Source organism: Drosophila navojoa, chromosome X, assembly GCF_054131105.1.
Source record: "Drosophila navojoa isolate 15081-1374.11 chromosome X, UAZ_NAV_1.0, whole genome shotgun sequence".
Lineage (NCBI taxonomy): Eukaryota > Metazoa > Arthropoda > Insecta > Diptera > Drosophilidae > Drosophila > Drosophila navojoa.
Genome location: NC_142895.1, coordinates 33,126,133 through 33,148,496, shown reverse-complemented (window position 1 = coordinate 33,148,496; position 22,364 = coordinate 33,126,133). Strand labels below are relative to the sequence as shown.

Sequence of the window (22,364 nt, the reverse complement as noted above, 5' to 3'; positions counted from 1 at the left end):
TATGTTCAGAAAGGTTCATTAAGATTAGACGTCTAGAAAATAAATTATTCAACAAATAAATTCGTTTAATAGTGAACACACTGCAGCGCAGCCCAAGCGCAGTCGCTGTTTACTGCTTTCTCAGATACTCTAACCTTCACGCCAGCAAGGGTCACCTTGGCAAGCGGAGGTTAGGGTAAGCTAAAAATCGGCAGAGCATCATAGGGATCAAAGCGATGGGGGAGAGGAATGGCGAAAAAATGTGCAGAAAAAAAAAACAAGTAAGAAAGCTCTAGTCGAGACTGCTCAACTACGAGATCCCATGAACCCTCCAAGCAACTGATATTTCAATAATAATTCGCACAGACACACGCACACACATACATATATCTTATATCTTCTGAGATCGACGCGTTCATATATACTGACAGACGGACGGATGGGCTGACAGACAGACGGACAGGGCCAAATTGGCTCAACTCGTCGCCCTGATCAAATATATATATATATATATATATATATATATATACTAGAGCGCCACATGATAAAATCGTACTCGAATTAACAATCGAATAAATATGATTCCGGGCATATGAGTTGCCTCGCCGAATATATGAGTAGCGTCGCTGCTAGCAGAGAAAAAAAATTAGAGAAAATTATGGCAATGTAATCGTGTGTGTGCAGGCCGGAAGGCCGACCAACGGCAAATATGCCGTTACAATTTCGTAATGAATAAATATTCTTTATGCGTACCAACGCTTTCAACGCTTGTTGACTATCTCTCTCAACATAATCATTCGTTCTGCTCTTCAACGGCTGATTGTTGTTGGACTCGCTCTGTCAGCATATTTTACTCTCTTTGTTTTTATTTCAGTTGCTTTTCTTTAATTTCTACTGTAATCCCAATTGCCAATATGAGCTGTTGCAAAAAATCTTGTACGTTCAGGCAGGCAGTGGACTCTGCACAGGCGCAATTTGTCAATTGCTGGTTGTGCGATAATATGATGCATATTAAATATGCAGGTCTCACTGGTCGTGATTATGACAAGATTATGTAAAAAATGTATAAAAATTGGTAGTGGGGGTGTACGCTGGTCTTGTCCGATTTGTTTAGAAAGACAGATCAACTATTCTAAAATGTACAGCGCTGTAAGGGCTCAGTTTTTAAAACTGAAAAAGATTTCTAAGCAGTTATCCAGTGATATGGCTGCTGCTGAAGAAATACTAACCCAGTTTAACTTCGAGAGTCCCCCACCTCGTTTGGAGTCTTTATCGTTGTTGGTACCTCCCTCTGTACCAACACCGTCACCTAATTCGCTTGCCCCTCCCTCACCTTGCGCTTCAGTTTTGTCATCCGCTCCTAATTCGCTCGATCCTATATCACCTGTTCCTGAAGCTATTGGTTCTTCTGTTGAGGCTGCTATTGATACTCAGGTTTCTGTTCAAAAATTGGAATCTTCTCCAATTGCTGTTCAAGCCATGAGTGTTAATAATTCAGCCACTCCCGGCATATCCTTATCAGTCGTCTCTCCTCGAAAGCAAGTTTTCTTATCTAGGCTTTCATCTGATACGACATGCGAGGCAGTATCTGCTTTTATAGAAAGCAAGACTTCGGCTAAGGTTTTTATATCGAAGTTTAGCTTCGCAGCTCCGCGTGAAATTGCCTCTTTTAAGATAAATGTGCCGATAGAACATTTTAAAACTTTATGTGATCAAAACTTCTGGCCACCTCATGTGGTTGTTCATGAATTTAGACCTAAAAATCGTAACACATCTACTCCTATTTCTGTAAATCTACCTTCGGTGCAATCGTCGTCTAACACTGTACCAAAAAACTAAACTCTTTCCAATCTTTTTCTCAGCTGTCTCTGATTTATCAAAATGTACGCGGCGTGAATTCTAAACTTAAAAGTCTATTCTTACACAGTTTTAGTGTACAATATGATATTATCGCAGTTACCGAAACGTGGCTAAGTAATAATATTCATAATAGTGAAATACTTTCAAAAAATTTCACTATTTTTAGACTTGATCGTTCAATGCGCAGAGGGGGTGGAGTGCTAATTGCGGCTAAATCCAGTATCCTCTCTGATGTGTTTACCTTTTCGTCCCTTCATGATGCGGAGATTTTAGGGGTTAAATTAACTCTCCCATCGCGCTCACTGTTTATCACATGTTCTTATATCCCTCCCTCTTCTGATTTACAAGTTTATGCTTAATTGTATTAAAGAGGTTTATGAGCATGTGAATGATACAGACTTGCCTCTTGTGTTGGGGGATTTTAACATTCCCAACACTTCTTGGTTCGCAACTTGTAATACAAATTACTTTATTCCGACAATTGATTACTATCTTTTTGATGAATTCTTTAACCTGTCTCTGTTTCAGATTAACTCTATTTCTAATCATCTGAATCGCACACTAAATTTTGTGTTCATTAATCACATTAATTAATGGTTCGCTCATTAATGTTGTGAGATCGACTCCTTTCTGCACACCTGAGGATATATATCACCACACTTTAGAGGTTTTATTAGCTGTTGATAATCATCTCAATTATACTCCTTTGCCTTCTAAAACAAGTCGTTGTTATCGCAAATGCGATTTTGTTTTGCTTAATGAATTAATTAATTCAACAGACTGGTCTATTTTATATGAGTCGAATAATATTAATTTGGCAGCATCGTTTTTTTATTCTACCTTAAACTCTATTCTGGATGTTTGTGACCCTCTCTGCCGTATTTCGCCCGTTTCAAATAAGCCACCTTGGTTTACCAAGACTGTTTTGAACTTGAGAAACATTAAAAATAAATGTTTTAAGAATTATAAAAAGTCTGGTTCAAGTGTTGACTGGTCCAAATATTCCATTGCCAAGTCAAACTTAAATCTTTTAAATTCTAGCTGTTATGAGAATTATCTTGCAGCGTATAAGATAATTCTCAGTTTGGTCGAGATTCCAAACAATTTTATGCATTTGTAAACTTGAAGCGTAAATCTTCTGGTTTGCCGTCCTCATTTGTCCTTGGTGGTGAAAAAACTTGCAATGATCTATTTGCTGATTTTTTTCCTAGTTCTGTGATTAAAGAGTGCAGTGTTTCTCTTCAGTCACAATTACTAAAATTGTTTAACTTGTCCTTGGATACTGCTGTGTTCCCTTCAATTTGGACAGAATCTTTCATCATTCCCTTATATAAACAAGTAAGGTACCCCGAACCCTCCATTCTGCACTGTACTGTACACACACATACACATGCATCCACACGCATGCATAAGCCCGCGCTCTGCTAACTGCGCAGTAAGCAGCGACTGCGCTTGGGCTGCGCTGCAGTGTGGGCAATAGTAAGAGAATTTAGTTGATGAATAACTTTTTTTGTAGACATGCAATCTTAATGAAATTCTGGGCGTAATCATTTGGTCAAAATGTGTGTACATTCCAAAGCACAAGTCTCTAGTACTTGAAATACATTTTTGCGAATTGAGGTCGAAGGGGGCGTGGTATCCAAAATCTGTTGATTACAAAATGTTTGTATTCATCATTCCAATAAGGCTCAAAAAACTAAATCAAATTTTCGATTATTCTTGATAAAAAGTTATCGGATGAGTTATCGAAAAAATAAAGCAAACTCGTACTGCGTATGGTAGCTAGCTCTAGCTCATATATCTTCTGTGATCTCGGCGTTCATACGGACAGACGGATGGACGGAGGGACTGACGGAGAGGGCTATATCGACTTAGCTCGTCGTGCTGATCAAGAATATATATACTTTATGGGGTCTGCGATGATTCCTTCTGCATGTTACATACTTTTTCACAAAAACATTATACCCTGATTCCCCATTTTCAATGAGTTCAGGGTATAAAAAGGTGGAAGATATGATATTTCCAACTGTTCAGGCATGAACATATGAATATACGATGATCGTATACATGCCTCCGACGCACTCAGCGACTAGCAGGTAGTGCGCTGTTGAAAGATAAGGGCCACATGTACGGACTGCATAAATATACAAATGAAGACCAACCCTTGCAACCCCAAGTCATATTACGAAGGAGACGAGCGCTGAGCCTTACAAACTCAGCGATAGGATAAGAATAGCTAATAGACCAACGCGGAGTCTTACACACTCAGCGATAAGATAAGAATATGTAATAGCCCAATGCTGAGCCTTACACACTCAGCAATAGATACATTATATTTAAGGGTTGAAATTATGCATGAGTCTGGGTATATATACTCGGGCTCAGAAGAATAAAGATCAATACGAAACTAAACACCGTCATAGTCAAGTGTATTCGTTCACCAACTATAGAGGCATTGCAAAATTATCTGCCATTCCGAAGTTATTTGAGAAAATTATAACATTGGCCTTGCAGCATTTTTGAAAATGGATTATTCAACCACCTCAACATGGTTTTGTTCAAAATCGATCAACGTCCACTAATTTACTTGAATTTACTTCGCTTTTCAATGACAGTTCTTCTAACAAAATGCAAACGGATGTTATTTATACTGACTTCAGTAAAGCATTTGACTCAGTACATCATCACATACTAATTCTTAAGCTTGAACGCTTAGGATTTTCGCCTAGACTTGTATCTTGGCTTCATCCTATTTAATGGGTAGAACCCAAAGAGTCCTGCTCAGAACAGCTATGTCTAAAATTATCTTTGTTTTATCTGTGTACCTCAGGGTAGCCACTTGGGTCCATTACTCTTTTCCCTTTTCATACCCTGAACCCATTGAAAATGGGAAATCAGGGTATAATGGTTTTGTTGAAATGTATGTAACAGGCAGAAGGAGACGTGGCAGACCCCACAAAGTACATATATTCTTGATCAGGGCGACGAGCTGAGTTGATTTAGCCCTGTCCGTCTGTCTGCCCGTCCGTCCGTATGTATGAACGCGTCGATCTCAGAAGATATAAGAGCTAGAGACTTGAAATTTTTTTTCCTAGGTCCGTGTGTATTACGCGCATATCGAGTTTATCACTAAAAATCGATAGCAACTCCCGATATTTTATTATCGATTAAAAACCTTATCGATAGCTAGTTTTTTAAATATATCTTCTACACCTTTAGAGCTAGGTATTCCAAATTTTAAAATGCGGACCTATGTGTATTTTATATAGTTTCGGTTTTTGCTAAAATTTACCCCCCTAAATTCACCCCCTCACCCTCACTTTTGTAAAAGGCGTATTTCAAGTACTAAAGACTTCTGCTTTGGAATGTACATACATCTGAACATTATAATTAAGTTCTGAAAGTTTGATAAAGATCGTAAGTCTAGAAATTAAATTATTCAACAAATAAGTTCTCATTATATTGCCCGCGCTGCAGCGCAGCCCAAGCGCAGTTGCTGCTTACTGCGAAGTTAGAAGAGCGCGTTCTAGTACTTGCGTGTGTATGTATGGGTGCCTAAACGAAGTGTAGAGTGAATAGAATATCAGATTGGAGGGTTCAGGGTATCACCTAGTCGAGCAGTCTCGACTAGAGTTTTCTTTCTTGTTTTGTATGCTGATGATTTAAAACTTTGCCTTCCATACACCAGTGCAAATGGACATCATCACCTTTAAGATGACCTAAATGCATTTCAACTTACGACGCATCCATCCAGTCAAAGATCTTGGTGTTTCCTTTGATTGTAAACTAAATTTTATTCTTCATATTTCTACCATCATTAATGAAGCCTAAGGAATTTGGTCTAAGGAATTTAAAGATCCTTTTGCCACCAAACACTTATTTACTTCGCTTGTGCGTCCTATCTTAGAGTACTGCTCTGTTGTATGGTCTCCGCAGCATAAACTGCATCAAGATCGTATCAAATCAATCCAAAATCAGTTTCTTCTCTTTGCCTTAAGAGACCTTCGATGGGGCAGTAATTTACGATTACTGTCTTATCATAATAGGCTCCAGCTTATTGATCTTCCATCGCTAACCAATCGCAGAACAATTTTAGGAATTGTTTTTCTGCATAAATTGATTAGTGGTGATATTGATTCGTCCTCTTTGTTGGGTCGTCTAAATTTTTCGGTTCCGTCCGGACAACTAGACACTATCGTCCGCTTCATTGAGCTGTGTACACTAGGGATTATTCTTTGCACAGTGCGTTTCATGTTCTTAGTGTTAATTTTAATAAATATTATCACGTTTTTCCTTAGAGCTCTCTTTTCCTAAAATAAAAAGTTTGCTATTAGCTTATTTTAGGGAAATCACTCACAATGCCCAGGCATAAGCATTGGTATACATTTTCGTTGCCAATGTTGTGTAGTGATTTCTCCATTCTATCCTATATTCTATTCTGTGCTCTTCCCTTACTCTTTTCTTTTTATTATTTCTTATTTTTATACCCTGAACCCATTGCAAATGGGAAATCAGGGTATAATGCTTTTGTTGAAATGTATGTAACAGGCAGACCCCACAAAGTATATATATTCTTGATCAGGGCGACGAGCTCAGTCGATTTAGCCCTGTCCGTCTGTCCGCCCGTCCGTCCGTCCGTCCGTCTGTCCGTATGTATGAACGCGTCGATCTCAGAAGATATAAAAGCTAGAGACTTCAACTTTTTTTTTTAAATGTCCGTATATATCGCGCGCATATCGAGTTTATCACTAAAAAACGATAACTCATTCCGATATTTTTTTTATCGATAAAAAGCCTTATCGAAAGTCAGTTAAAAAACAAGTAAGAACGTTGCAGTCGGGCGCTACCGACTGCGAAATACTCATTCACAGTCCCTTTGTAAATTTAATTTAATTTGGCTTTAAAAAAAACTTAGTACAAAACAATTATGCTTTTTGATTATATTGTAGCTTTTGGTAATTTTTATCGAGTAATCGATAATTATTATATTGATCGTGCACTTTTTGAGTACAAATCACACACCTATTGCAGATTCTTTAGTGTTTGCTTACATTACAAAAGCGCGCTTTTTAGCATTCTAAGAATTGCTATCGATTTCTGGATTTTCTAGCTGTTATTGCAATTTTGTCAGATGACGCTCTGTTATTAGCTTTTTATTTTAGCTTCCAGTTTGTAAATCAAAGCGATAGCGTGGGCGCTAAAGGCGTTACAAGTTATGTTACAGTGGCGGAGGTTCAAGTCCCCATCAAGGTTAAGTTTTTTTTTTTCATACATATTTCGTTTTTTATAAAATAGATATTTTATTCTTCTTAAAAAGCCCTTATATATGTATGTACGCATATATGCATGTATATGTATGCACATAAGTCTGCACGCATATGTAGCATCAAGCATTCCAGCCTTTCTTATGCACGCGCTTATTTGTACGTGTGTATGTATGTACACATAAATGCATACTCTAGCGTTGAAATGAGACTGATATGTTTTTGCTTTGTTCTTGAATTTACCATCCGCCACTCTCATAACAAGAATCTTATTTTTGGATTTCATTTTAATTACAAGTGTTGACGAAGGTGGTGGCGCTGTCGGCAAAGACGCCGGTTCAATTTGTTTTTGTTCTTGTAACAAACATGACTTGGGTGCGAGTTCAAATCCCGCGGAAAACTCTTTTTTGTAAATTGTAAATTTTGTCATTTTAGCTTCTTTTATATTTTTTAAATATTTAAATTTTATTTTTAAATTTTATAAAAATGTTTTCTTCCGTGTTATCAATGCCTATTAAGCCTATTTGTATATACATGTACATACATAGATAGCTCAAGCATATACTACAAATGCCGATTGCCACGCCCCTAGTGGCCGTAGACACCTCATTTTTTGCCAGTTCTTAGAAAGAGCTAACGGTAACGTAAATGCGAAATTTGAATGCTTACGCTCAAAAAATGTCAAAATTAAAAGAGGCGTGACAATTATTTTTGGGGCATCGATAGAGGAGGTTACCAGTAACTCAACTATCCAAATTTGAAGCTTCTAGCTCTTAAACTGTAGGAGTTATAAAGTTTTGCGGTTTGCCACGCCCCCTTTGGGCGGACATATATCCACTATAGCTTGTTGGACTTGGGAGGTCAACTCGCGTATATATACCAAATTTCAAGTCTCTAGCATCAATAGTGCTTAAAATATAGCCGAATTTGAAAATTCACCATATCTTCAGGTCCGATTTGCCACGCCTCTATTAGGCGTAGACATAAAATTTTTCATCAGTCATTATACAATTATAGCATTAGCTCACGTGCGTTTCAACGTTCTAGCTTTAGAACTTTAGGAGATACAGCTTTATCTGATTTGCCACGCCCCCAATGGGCGTAGATATATCCACCATAGCTTTTTGGACTTGGGGGGATCCACGGATCCACATACCAAACTTCAACTATCTAGCTCTTCAACTAACATGATTTCTGGTATATCGGAAAATGCATTTACACGAGTTATACACGAGTATGTGTCCCAAATTTCAAGTCTCTAGCTTCAATAGCGGCGAAATGAACTGCGTTCATACGGACAGACGGACAGCAAGACGGACATTGCACAAAACCAATATACTAACTCACTTCGTGAATGAGTATAATTATATCTCCTACATCATTATAGCTAGAGTGTTCAAATTTTAAATATATATTAAGACGTATTTTATACAATTTCGGTTTTTGTTAAAATTTACCCCCTGCCCCTATATCGACCCCCTCACCATCATCTTTGTAGAAGTCGTATATCAAATACTATAGACTTGAGCTTCAGTATACACATACATTTATACATTATGATTACGTTCTGAAAGTTTCATTACGATCGTACGTCTAGAAATTAAATTATTCAACAAATAAGTTCTCATAATATTGCCAACACTGCAGCGCAACCCAAGCGCAATTGCCTGTATATGTAAGTGTGTGTGGGTATGCGTGTGTTTATTTGTATGTGTATGTGTGTGCGTGTATTTGTTTGTATGCGTGTGTGTGTGTGTGTGTTTTTTTTTTTTTTTATATATTCGTTTATTAACAGTTTTTATAATAATACAAGGTGCAAGTTGCGTGGTGGCTAGGATAGTGTGCGATGCTTGCGGGACGGCCGTAAAGCATTGCTTCGCAAGCACTGTGCGCTACCTTAGCCTGGGACAGCTCGACTTCTCATTCGCTCGACTCTGCGGAGCTCCATCATCACTGTGGCCGCGAAGGTGCTTGTTAGTTCCCAAGCTTCCTCCGATTCCAACATGGTGTTGACAATGTTGTCCGCTCTGATGGAGCGGCCCACTGCCTCTTCCAGACGACGCCTCTCCTCCAGGAACCGTCCACATTCGAAAAGAATGTGGTTGGCGTCTTCCACGTGCCCTCGCTCGCACCAGGGGCACTCGTCAGATTCCTCGTGGCCGAAGCGCTTCAAATAGCTCCGAAAGCATCCATGTCCCGAGAGGATCTGTGTAAGGTAGAAGTTTACCTCGCCGTGCTTGCGGTTGACCCATGGTTCAAGCTCCGGGATGAGCTTGTGCGTCCACCGCCCTTTAGCTGAGCTATTCCACTTTCTTTGCCATCGTGCAATGCTGTTCGCCCTGATAGCGTTGGGTCGCGCAGGCGCGTGCGAATTTCGCTCCACGGCTTCGGCGACCAAGTACTCCAGTACCGAGCGCCGCGTCATCGGAGATAGTCCTGAAAGCGCAGCTGACTCTGATTGCGCTCAGTTTGTAGATCGCGCAAATGCCCCGGCTGTAGCTCGGCGTTGCCATCGCTCTTGCCCATATGGGCGCAGCATAGAGGATGACGGACCTAATGACGCTCATTAGAAGGAGACGTCGTTGCTGTTTAGGTTACAAGAATCAGCTGCCTTTTTTTCCACATACTCTAAGTGCTCGCGGAAAGTTAATCTTGTGTCTATCATGACACCAATATACTTTATCGCCCTCTTTGACGCAATGGTGACGCTGCCGATCTTTATATTGGCAGTTTCCACTCTTTTGCGACTGCTGACTAGGACAACTTCAGTTTTGTGTGCCGCTAGCTCGAGCCCAGCTCCAGTCAACCAGCTTCGTATGCGATTGATACTTTCGCTGCACATATCCTCTGTATCTTTGAGCTCCTTTCCTATGGCTACGACAGCTACATCATCAGCAAAGCCAATGGTGTGCGCACCTGTTGGTAGTTCCAAGCGCAGTACGCCGTCGTACATGATATTCCATAGGAGAGGCCCCAGCACTGAGCCTTGGGGTACTCCAGCTGACACTGTATGAGTTTGGGGACCCTCACTCGAATTGTATAGCAATGTTCTTCCTCTGAAGTAACTCTTTATTGTTTCTTTAAGATATTTATGGATATTATATAGTGACAGCGCATTCAGTATCATATCCCAACTAGCTGTATTGAAGGCATTCTTTACGTCCAGGGTCGCAATAATGCAGTATTGCTTCGTCTCATGCTTCCATCTTGTGCCATGGATGGCGGAGGTGGCCAACTTCCCTCGACCGTATTACTACCTGCTGTAGCACTAACGCTCGCTGTTTTAGCCTTCTGAGCTACTTCTTTGACCAGCGTGGTCTGCACCTCGCAGTCTTTGACCGGTCGGTTGCAGAACGCTTCGCCCGTCTTGTGGAGACTGACCAGCCTAGCCAGCTCCTCTCTCATTAGTGCCTTTATATGCCGCTGCCCCCCAAATAGGGCAGACAAACCCTCTAGCGTAACTCCTATTTGAGCTAACGCTTCTTTTAAAGACTTGGGTGCCTGGCACTCAGCCACTGGAGACTGGTTACAAGTCGACGGCTGCGGCAACGCCCTCTGTTGTTGCTGCGGCGATCGCTGCAACGAGGAACGGCGCGCGAAAGCTTGCAGCTCCTCTTCCATCATGGCCTCCATATTGCTCCGACTACCACGGCGTGAAGCCTGTAGTGGGCACTGCCTACTAATATAATTTGAGTTTAGAGACCACAGTAACTTAAACTCAACCTAACTACAGCGAGAGCCCGAAAGTATGTACTACTTTTAATACCTGCTACCTCACACCAGCAGCTGGGTTGCTGTCTTTGCTGAGACTTAGCAACTCACCAAAGTTAGTGAGCAGCTGATTGTCCGCTGCAATTTCCAGCACTACTAACAGCTGTTAGAGTGAATGCACCTGATTATTTATTATTTGCACAAATGTGACGCCTAATGTGACAAATTATTTCGCACTTAAAAAGAAAGGGAAGGAGAAAAGCCCTGACGCCCAAAACAGTGACGCTATTGCCCCCCTCTCTTGCACCACCGGATTGTACCACTGGGGTACTCCGCGAGACCGCCGCGAAGTAAGTTTTGATTGTTTGTTTTTTTTTTTTTTTTTGCCGTCGCTGGATGCGTCGCGCCCTCAGCAACCACGTTGTCTACAGTTCTTTCCACTTTCACAGGTAAAAACACAGATCAAGCTATTGTCCACGGTGGATCACGATGACGTCGACCGTACTCCACGAAAACGCAACTCGAACTCGAACACACTGCGTGTGTATGTGCTAACTATTATTGAAATATCAGTTGCTTGAGGGTTCAGGGGATCTCGTAGTCGAGCAGTCTCGACTAGAGCTTTCTTACTTGTTTGATTTTACAATAATTACCACATACTCAAAAAATTTACATCAATAATCATAATTTTCTTCATCCAATTGGATTTCGGGTCGAAATTGTTTGCATCATCCCCATCCTCATCTTCAGCTTCTAAACTTTCAGTTTCATTTGTATCATCTTGATGCGCGATTTGCAGAGGCTCAATCAGAGCAAACAGATCAATCACTTCGCTTGAAAATTTTTATTTTTTGTGAAGCTTCTGTCTTTTTTTAAGACAAAGACTTGACCAAAGCGGATCAGATGAATCTAATGCCCTGTGAAAAACATCAGGGATGTTGTTTAGCCTACTGCTCTTTCTGGCATGCGACCTTTTGTCATTTTTATAAATTTTGTTTCGAGCTTCTGATGCGTTTTCTCCGAGAACACCAACAGGAACTATGCAGATTTAGCCCTGTCCGTCTGTTTGTCCGTCCGTCCTTCCGCATGTATGAACGCGTCGATCTCAGAAGATATAAGAGCTAGAGACTTGAAATTTTTTTCCTAGGTCCGTGTATATCACGCGCATATCAAGTTTATCACTAAAAACCGATAACTACTCCCGATATTTTACTATCGATTAAAAACCTTATCGAAAGCTAGTTATTTGATTATAGCGCTTACACCTTTAGAGCTAGAGCTTCCATGTGTATTTTATATAATTTCGGTTTTTGTTAAAATTTACCCTTTGCTTTGGAATGTACATTCATTTGAACATTATGAGTATGTGCTGCAAGTTTAATTAAGATTGGACGTCTAGAAAATAAATTATTCAACAAATACATTTGTTTAATATTGACCACACTGCAGCGCAGCCCAAGCGCAGTCGCTGCTTACTGCGCAGTTAGCAGAGTGCGTTCTAATACGTGCGTGTGTATGTATGTGCGCCTAAAAAAGGTGCAGAGTGATTGGAATATCAGACTGGAGGGTTCAGGGTATCTCCTAGTCGAGCAGTCTCGACTTGACTCTTACTTGTTTTCTTTGCATTTTTTTGCTGAAACCGATGCAGCATGTATAAACAGTTGGGTTGTGTGTTCTTCTTGACTTGCAAGATCAGAAGCTAATTTTCTCTTCAGCCGACTGCCTGCTTCTTCATAAGTAAGTTCTTTACGGCCAGCTTTATTTTGCGAGGACTTAACTTCTTTTAAGTTGATAAATATTTTGCCCTCGAAACACAGTGAATGTGTTGCTTTGAATCTATCCAGATTACGGTTACACCTGGGCAAATATCTGTTAACAAAAGCAATAAACTGGGCAACTTGGGTAAAAATACTGTTTTCTACCTTTTCATCCACATTATTATTAATTTTTCAAACATAAACAATTTCACCGCGTCTGCTTGGCGATTGTTGCTTGCCCATACGTCTAGAAGCTCTGAGCGCTTAAACTCATACTTAGCTATAAAAACGTTATTTTTTCGAAATGGAGCAAAAAGGAGCAAAAACGGTTAATAGTCTCTTATAATAGAGGGTTCAGAAAATACTTTTGCATTCAAACTTCATCACTAATTGCCTCTATTTGTAAGTTATACTTCACGAAACAAGAACAATTTATTTATTTTTTAGCTAAAATACACAACAAAACATTGAACAATTAGACAATTAAACAAATGTACTCAAAAATTTGAATTGACAATTTATAGTACATACCATCAGTAATGTTTTCAATTTTTATACCCTGAACCCATTGAAAATGGGAAATCAGGGTATAATGTGTATGTGTGTGCGTGTATTTGTTTGTATGCGTGTGTGTGTGTGTGTGTGTGTGTTTTTTTTTTTATATATTCGTTTATTAACAGTTTTTATAATAATACAAGGTGCAAGTTGCGTGGTGGCTAGGATAGTGTGCGATGCTTGCGGGACGGCCGTAAAGCATTGCTTCGCAAGCACTGTGCGCTACCTTAGCCTGGGACAGCTCGACTTCTCATTCGCTCGACTCTGCGGAGCTCCATCATCACTGTGGCCGCGAAGGTGCTTGTTAGTTCCCAAGCTTCCTCCGATTCCAACATGGTGTTGACAATGTTGTCCGCTCTGATGGAGCGGCCCACTGCCTCTTCCAGACGACGCCTCTCCTCCAGGAACCGTCCACATTCGAAAAGAATGTGGTTGGCGTCTTCCACGTGCCCTCGCTCGCACCAGGGGCACTCGTCAGATTCCTCGTGGCCGAAGCGCTTCAAATAGCTCCGAAAGCATCCATGTCCCGAGAGGATCTGTGTAAGGTAGAAGTTTACCTCGCCGTGCTTGCGGTTGACCCATGGTTCAAGCTCCGGGATGAGCTTGTGCGTCCACCGCCCTTTAGCTGAGCTATTCCACTTTCTTTGCCATCGTGCAATGCTGTTCGCCCTGATAGCGTTGGGTCGCGCAGGCGCGTGCGAATTTCGCTCCACGGCTTCGGCGACCAAGTACTCCAGTACCGAGCGCCGCGTCATCGGAGATAGTCCTGAAAGCGCAGCTGACTCTGATTGCGCTCAGTCTGTAGATCGCGCAAATGCCCCGGCTGTAGCTCGGCGTTGCCATCGCTCTTGCCCATATGGGCGCAGCATAGAGGATGACGGACCTAATGACGCTCATTAGAAGGAGACGTCGTTGCTGTTTAGGTTACAAGAATCAGCTGCCTTTTTTTCCACATACTCTAAGTGCTCGCGGAAAGTTAATCTTGTGTCTATCATGACACCAATATACTTTATCGCCCTCTTTGACGCAATGGTGACGCTGCCGATCTTTATATTGGCAGTTTCCACTCTTTTGCGACTGCTGACTAGGACAACTTCAGTTTTGTGTGCCGCTAGCTCGAGCCCAGCTCCAGTCAACCAGCTTCGTATGCGATTGATACTTTCGCTGCACATATCCTCTGTATCTTTGAGCTCCTTTCCTATGGCTACGACAGCTACATCATCAGCAAAGCCAATGGTGTGCGCACCTGTTGGTAGTTCCAAGCGCAGTACGCCGTCGTACATGATATTCCATAGGAGAGGCCCCAGCACTGAGCCTTGGGGTACTCCAGCTGACACTGTATGAGTTTGGGGACCCTCACTCGAATTGTATAGCAATGTTCTTCCTCTGAAGTAACTCTTTATTGTTTCTTTAAGATATTTATGGATATTATATAGTGACAGCGCATTCAGTATCATATCCCAACTAGCTGTATTGAAGGCATTCTTTACGTCCAGGGTCGCAATAATGCAGTATTGCTTCGTCTCATGCTTCCATCTTGTGCCATGGATGGCGGAGGTGGCCAACTTCCCTCGACCGTATTACTACCTGCTGTAGCACTAACGCTCGCTGTTTTAGCCTTCTGAGCTACTTCTTTGACCAGCGTGGTCTGCACCTCGCAGTCTTTGACCGGTCGGTTGCAGAACGCTTCGCCCGTCTTGTGGAGACTGACCAGCCTAGCCAGCTCCTCTCTCATTAGTGCCTTTATATGCCGCTGCCCCCCAAATAGGGCAGACAAACCCTCTAGCGTAACTCCTATTTGAGCTAACGCTTCTTTTAAAGACTTGGGTGCCTGGCACTCAGCCACTGGAGACTGGTTACAAGTCGACGGCTGCGGCAACGCCCTCTGTTGTTGCTGCGGCGATCGCTGCAACGAGGAACGGCGCGCGAAAGCTTGCAGCTCCTCTTCCATCATGGCCTCCATATTGCTCCGACTACCACGGCGTGAAGCCTGTAGTGGGCACTGCCTACTAATATAATTTGAGTTTAGAGACCACAGTAACTTAAACTCAACCTAACTACAGCGAGAGCCCGAAAGTATGCACTACTTTTAATACCTGCTACCTCACACCAGCAGCTGGGTTGCTGTCTTTGCTGAGACTTAGCAACTCACCAAAGTTAGTGAGCAGCTGATTGTCCGCTGCAATTTCCAGCACTACTAACAGCTGTTAGAGTGAATGCACCTGATTATTTATTATTTGCACAAATGTGACGCCTAATGTGACAAATTATTTCGCACTTAAAAAGAAAGGGAAGGAGAAAAGCCCTGACGCCCAAAACAGTGACGCTATTGCCCCCCTCTCTTGCACCACCGGATTGTACCACTGGGGTACTCCGCGAGACCGCCGCGAAGTAAGTTTTGATTGTTTGTTTTTTTTTTTTTTTTTTTGCCGTCGCTGGATGCGTCGCGCCCTCAGCAACCACGTTGTCTACAGTTCTTTCCACTTTCACAGGTAAAAACACAGATCAAGCTATTGTCCACGGTGGATCACGATGACGTCGACCGTACTCCACGAAAACGCAACTCGAACTCGAACACACTGCGTGTGTATGTGCTAACTATTATTGAAATATCAGTTGCTTGAGGGTTCAGGGGATCTCGTAGTCGAGCAGTCTCGACTAGAGCTTTCTTACTTGTTTGATTTTACAATAATTACCACATACTCAAAAAATTTACATCAATAATCATAATTTTCTTCATCCAATTGGATTTCGGGTCGAAATTGTTTGCATCATCCCCATCCTCATCTTCAGCTTCTAAACTTTCAGTTTCATTTGTATCATCTTGATGCGCGATTTGCAGAGGCTCAATCAGAGCAAACAGATCAATCACTTCGCTTGAAAATTTTTATTTTTTGTGAAGCTTCTGTCTTTTTTTAAGACAAAGACTTGACCAAAGCGGATCAGATGAATCTAATGCCCTGTGAAAAACATCAGGGATGTTGTTTAGCCTACTGCTCTTTCTGGCATGCGACCTTTTGTCATTTTTATAAATTTTGTTTCGAGCTTCTGATGCGTTTTCTCCGAGAACACCAACAGGAACTATGCAGATTTAGCCCTGTCCGTCTGTTTGTCCGTCCGTCCGTCCGCATGTATGAACGCGTCGATCTCAGAAGATATAAGAGCTAGAGACTTGAAATTTTTTTCCTAGGTCCGTGTATATCACGCGCATATCAAGTTTATCACTAAAAACCGATAACTACTCCCGATATTTTACTATCGATTAAAAACCTTATCGAAAGCTAGTTATTTGATTATAGCGCTTACACCTTTAGAGCTAGAGCTTCCATGTGTATTTTATATAATTTCGGTTTTTGTTAAAATTTACCCTTTGCTTTGGAATGTACATTCATTTGAACATTATGAGTATGTGCTGCAAGTTTAATTAAGATTGGACGTCTAGAAAATAAATTATTCAACAAATACATTTGTTTAATATTGACCACACTGCAGCGCAGCCCAAGCGCAGTCGCTGCTTACTGCGCAGTTAGCAGAGTGCGTTCTAATACGTGCGTGTGTATGTATGTGCGCCTAAAAAAGGTGCAGAGTGATTGGAATATCAGACTGGAGGGTTCAGGGTATCTCCTAGTCGAGCAGTCTCGACTTGACTCTTACTTGTTTTCTTTGCATTTTTTGCTGAAACCGATGCAGCATGTATAAACAGTTGGGTTGTGTGTTCTTCTTGACTTGCAAGATCAGAAGCTAATTTTCTCTTCAGCCGACTGCCTGCTTCTTCATAAGTAAGTTCTTTACGGCCAGCTTTATTTTGCGAGGACTTAACTTCTTTTAAGTTGATAAATATTTTGCCCTCGAAACACAGTGAATGTGTTGCTTTGAATCTATCCAGATTACGGTTACACCTGGGCAAATATCTGTTAACAAAAGCAATAAACTGGGCAACTTGGGTAAAAATACTGTTTTCTACCTTTTCATCCACATTATTATTAATTTTTCAAACATAAACAATTTCACCGCGTCTGCTTGGCGATTGTTGCTTGCCCATACGTCTAGAAGCTCTGAGCGCTTAAACTCATACTTAGCTATAAAAACGTTATTTTTTCGAAATGGAGCAAAAAGGAGCAAAAACGGTTAATAGTCTCTTATAATAGAGGGTTCAGAAAATACTTTTGCATTCAAACTTCATCACTAATTGCCTCTATTTGTAAGTTATACTTCACGAAACAAGAACAATTTATTTATTTTTTAGCTAAAATACACAACAAAACATTGAACAATTAGACAATTAAACAAATGTACTCAAAAATTTGAATTGACAATTTATAGTACATACCATCAGTAATGTTTTCAATTTTTATACCCTGAACCCATTGAAAATGGGAAATCAGGGTATAATGGTTTTGTTGAAATGTATGTAACAGGCAGAAGGAGGCGTGGCAGACCCCACAAAGTATATATATTCTTGATCAGGGCGACGAGCTGAGTCGATTTCGCCCTGTCCGTCTGTCTGTCCGTCCGTCCGTCCGTATTTTTGAACGCGTCGATTTCAGAAGATATAAGAGCTAGACTCTTCAACTTTTTTTTTAAAATGACCGTATATATCACGCGCATATCGAGTTTATCACTAAAAAACGATAACTCATTCCGATACTTTTTTATCGATAAAAAACCTTATCGAAGATCACTTAAAAAATTATGAATGCGTGTGTGTGTCCTAATTATTATTGAAATATCAGCTGCTTGTAGCGTTCAGGGGATCTCGTAGTCGAGCAGTCTCGACTAGAGCTTTCTTACTTGTTAAAGTTATAAATTTTATTTTTATTTACCGCAGTACTAAACTTGAAAGTTGAACAATTTTTTCCGCGCTTTTTTTGCATACAAAGCAACTCTGGGTCAGCTGACTTGTAGCCGAGCGTTATATAGTAGGGGCAGTCCATAAAATTTTTTAAAAATTCGTGTAATATTAGTTAAGATATTTATTATTGGAAAATAAAAAAAAAAAGTTTAAAAATTGGAAAAAAAAAAAATTGTATTTACGCCAAAATTTGGGGTTTTTTTCCTATAGTGCATCGGGTCGGTGTTACTATTAATATCATCAGCTTTAAGAAATAAATAAATAAATAAATACGGACATTAAAAAAAAAATTCAGATCTCTAGTTCTTATGTCTTCTGAAATCGACGCGTTCAAAAATACGGTCAGACGGACGGACGGACGGACAGACAGGCGGATAGGGCGAAATCGACTCAGCTCGTCGCCCTGATCAAGAATATATATACTTTGTGGGGTCTGCCACGCCTCCTTCTGCCTGTTACATACATTTCAACAAAACCATTATACCCTGATTTCCCATTTTGAATGGGCTCAGGGTATAACAAGTAAAAACGTCGCGATCGGGCGTTACCGACTGCGGAATACTCATTCACACCCCATCCGCAATTTAGTAGCCAAGTTTTGCTGTAAAACTGTAGAAAATTCATGATTTCTTGACTTGCTACGCCCCTACTGGGCGTCGACACTTCAGTTTTGGCCAGCTCATAGAACAAGCTAACGGAAACCTAAATTCAAAATATGAATTATTATGCTAAAAAATGCGAAATTGTAGGGTATTGTTCGATAAGCCACGTCCCTGAAGGGGGCCCCTGAAGGGGCGTGACAATTATTTTTGGGACATCGATAGAGGAGATTACTTGTCACAACCCTATCCGAATTTGAAGCTTCTAGCTCTTAAGCTATAGGCCCCCTTTAGGCGGACATAAATCCATCATAGCTCGATGGACTTGGAGGTCAGCCTGCGTATATAAACCAAATTTGAGGTCTCTAGCATCAATAGTGCCTAAAATATAGCAGAATTTGAAAAATCACTATGTCTTCTTCGCGGATCTACATACCAAATTTCACCTTTCAAACTCTTCAACTTATATGATTTCTGGCATATCGGTGAATGCATTTTCCGATTTGTCACGCCCCTAGTAAGCGGATCGGGAAAATTTTAACACTTTACTTTCCAGATTTCAAGTCTTTAGCTTTAATAGCGCCGAAATAGACTGCTTTCATACGGACAGACGGACAAACCGACAGACGGACGGACGGACGGACAGCAAGACGGGCATTGCATAAAACCAATATACTCATTTCACTTTCGTGAAGGAGTATAGTTAGCCTACGCCCATCATGGGCGTGGCAAGTCTGAAGATATATTGATTTTTCAAATTCAGCAATATTTTAGACACTATTGATGCTAGAGACAAGTAAGAAAAATTTAATAAAAATTTTTTTAAAACTGGTGTTTAAACAAGCAAGCCAGAGAGCTGAAATTCGGCATGCATATTCGTGTATACCATACGCAGTACGAGTTTGCTTTATTTTTTCGATAAATCATCCTATAACTTTTTATTGATAATAATCGAAAAATTGATTTTGTTTTTCAACCTCATTTAACACTTTTAGACCTGGAAAATTCATATTTACTGTGTATATACATATGATGAATGCAAATATTTTGTAATTTACAGATTTTGGATACCACGTCCCCTTCGCCACCAATTTATAAAAGACCTATGCTTTGGAACGTACACTTTGAATATTATGATTACCTTCTGAAAGTTTTATTAAGATTTTGTACGTCTAGAAAATAAATTATTCATCAAATAAATTCTCATAATATTGCCCACACTGCAGCGCAGCCCAAGTGCAGTCGCTGCTTTCTGCGCAGTTAGCAGAGCGCGATTTTATACGTGTGTGTGTATGCTGTAATGGTCAAAGAATAAATGTACTGATAATAAATAATTGCAGTGCATATCATTCGCGAAAATTTTGTCGCCTGCACTGCAATACCAGCTGATCTTGCAAAAGCTCACATTGCGAGAGCAAGCTTTTGCAAGAACCTTCAAAGCTTGGGACACAGTTGGTAAATTGTACCTATCTTCGCTTCTTACTTTCCAAGAAGGGGAATAGCGCAGACTGGAATGTGTAGGTATAAAAAGAGCCACATGGGTCAAATAGTTCTTTTTCCGGCATCACGAGATCATCAAGTAAAAATTTGGTTGTGCTGAAAATTTAAAAGTATAAACCTATATAATTAAACCAAATAAAAAAAAAAAAAAATAAAATTTTTTCTTTTACAAAATAAAACCCACGAACCCAAAGATTAAGCAAATGCAAGCGATCGCGTTTGCTTTTTGCATTGAATTGAATTGAATTTGCAGCGCGCAGCTGCATATATATATATATATATATATCAGGCATGTGAAAAAAAGACTGTTCAGAGAAAAAACAAGTAATTAAGAAAGATTTTCCATTTTTCAGTGGACTTTTGTCCATTTTTCTCTTATTAGATACCCTAACTTCACGCCAACAAGGGTCACCTTGAAGAGCGGAGGTTAGGGTACGAAAAGCCGGCAGAGCAGCATAACGCCTAAGCGACGGGGGAGAGGAAGGGCAGCATCAAAAGAAAAAACCGAAGAAAAAAAAACAACAAAAATAAAAGAAACTTTAGTGCGTAAAAAAAAATTTCTGAAAACGTGAAAAGAAAATATAACTAATGAAATAGAAATTTTAAAATAAAGTAGTATTTGCATATAGAAAAAAAAAACTGCGAAATATAAAGAAAAGAACAACAAAAATTTAAAAAAATTTTGCAAGACATTTAAATTGCCGACGGCAAGTGAGAAGTTTATTTTTTTGTCGAGAAAAAAGTTAAAGAAAACAGAAAAATTAGTGGTTTAAAAGCTCAATCATAAAATCTATAATTACTATATATGTAATTAACACACAAAAACGAAACCAATAAATAAATATATATCAATAAATAAATATATATGAATAAATAAATATACCCCATTTCTACACTTAACAGCTGACACCACCACGCAGAAAGGCCTTTCGTCGCGGGAGTAAAAGCAAACTGTAAGTGATTAACCCCAATGTGCCCTTGTCCCCAATAATTTTAATCAAAAAAAATAAATAAATAAAAATAAAACAAAAAAAAAAGAAGTAATAAAAAAAAAATTTAAGTTGATTAAAAAGAAAAAAAAAAAAAATATGGAAAAATTTTAATATAAAGATAACAAGAAAAAAAAAATATTTTTTTAAATACAACAATGAATAAAAATTTGGGTTTCTTGCGTTTTTCTATTTTTGTATATCATTACATTATTTCTGTGAATTGATTTGTTTTTTTTTTTTTTTTTTTTTTTTGAGGCAGCAAATATAAACATAAATGTAAAGAAAACAAAATTTTTAATTACACTGAAAAAAAAATGAATTTAAATGAGATTCAATAAATAAATAAATAATAAGTAGTACTATAATAAATAAAATTATGATGCTAGAAAAAAAATTTTATAATAATAAAAGATAAAAATAAAAAAATAAGAAAAAATTATAAAACATTAAAAAGTTTTTTAATGAAATTTAACAAAAAAAAATGTATAAACATATGTATATATAGAAATTTTTTTTTTTGGAAATAAAAAATAAAAAATAAATCAATCACTATTAGACAAAGGGAAAAGAAGAAAAGAGAAATAATGTTTTAGATAAATAAAAACAGCTGAAGAATAGTAAACGTATAATTGTAAGTGAAGTAAAAATTTATTATTTGAATGAAAAATTAGCAGTATCAATGAGAAAGTTTATATATAAGTCTTGAATATTAGTTGTAAGAACTTTGTCTTTTTGAGTCTGCGTACTCAACAATATATTTGAAAAAAACAAAAAAAATGAATTCAACAAGTTACATCAGTTATTGAGAAGGAATGCAATTTTAAAAGTCAAGTAAATTTGGTTATACAATGGTGTAGGAAGTCGTCCGATTTTCTCGTTGGGGGTTTTTAACAATTTAAAATAAAAAAAACCATGGTAGTGTTGGGTGGAGAAGCGGGTGCCAATCGTCACCTAAGGCCTCGCCTCTTCATATTTTTTTCTGGTATATGTACAAACTCTGTGTTCGTAAAGAAAATTTTATATGCTCTTGCTATTACATCATATGAAAAAATATCTGCAAAAAAACACTATATTTAGAGAAAATTAATAAAAATCTTCTCCTGTAAAATTACATTTTTCGATCATTTCGCGGGAATGAGTCGATTTGTAAATGTTAATATTCAAATGTTAAATATGTATGTACATATATTTTCATTTCAAGAATATGATTATTCCTTTGAATTCCATCATTAACAGAGGCACCAATTAATGGAATTCAAAGGAATAATCGTATTTTTGAAATGAAAATAATGTAC

General features: G+C 39.1%; 1 protein-coding gene and 1 long non-coding RNA gene across 2 annotated transcripts in view; one reads left to right on the top strand and one right to left on the bottom strand.

The window, feature by feature from the left end:
* Window positions 1–22,364, bottom strand: part of Stim (stromal interaction molecule) — a 138,962-nt gene that overhangs the window by 48,768 nt on the left and 67,830 nt on the right. The window lies entirely within an intron of this gene.
* LOC149090890 (uncharacterized) lies at window positions 19,880–20,956 on the top strand. The gene is made up of 2 exons (XR_016197533.1): window positions 19,880–20,187; window positions 20,431–20,956. It is a non-coding gene; the product is annotated as an uncharacterized LOC149090890 (long non-coding RNA).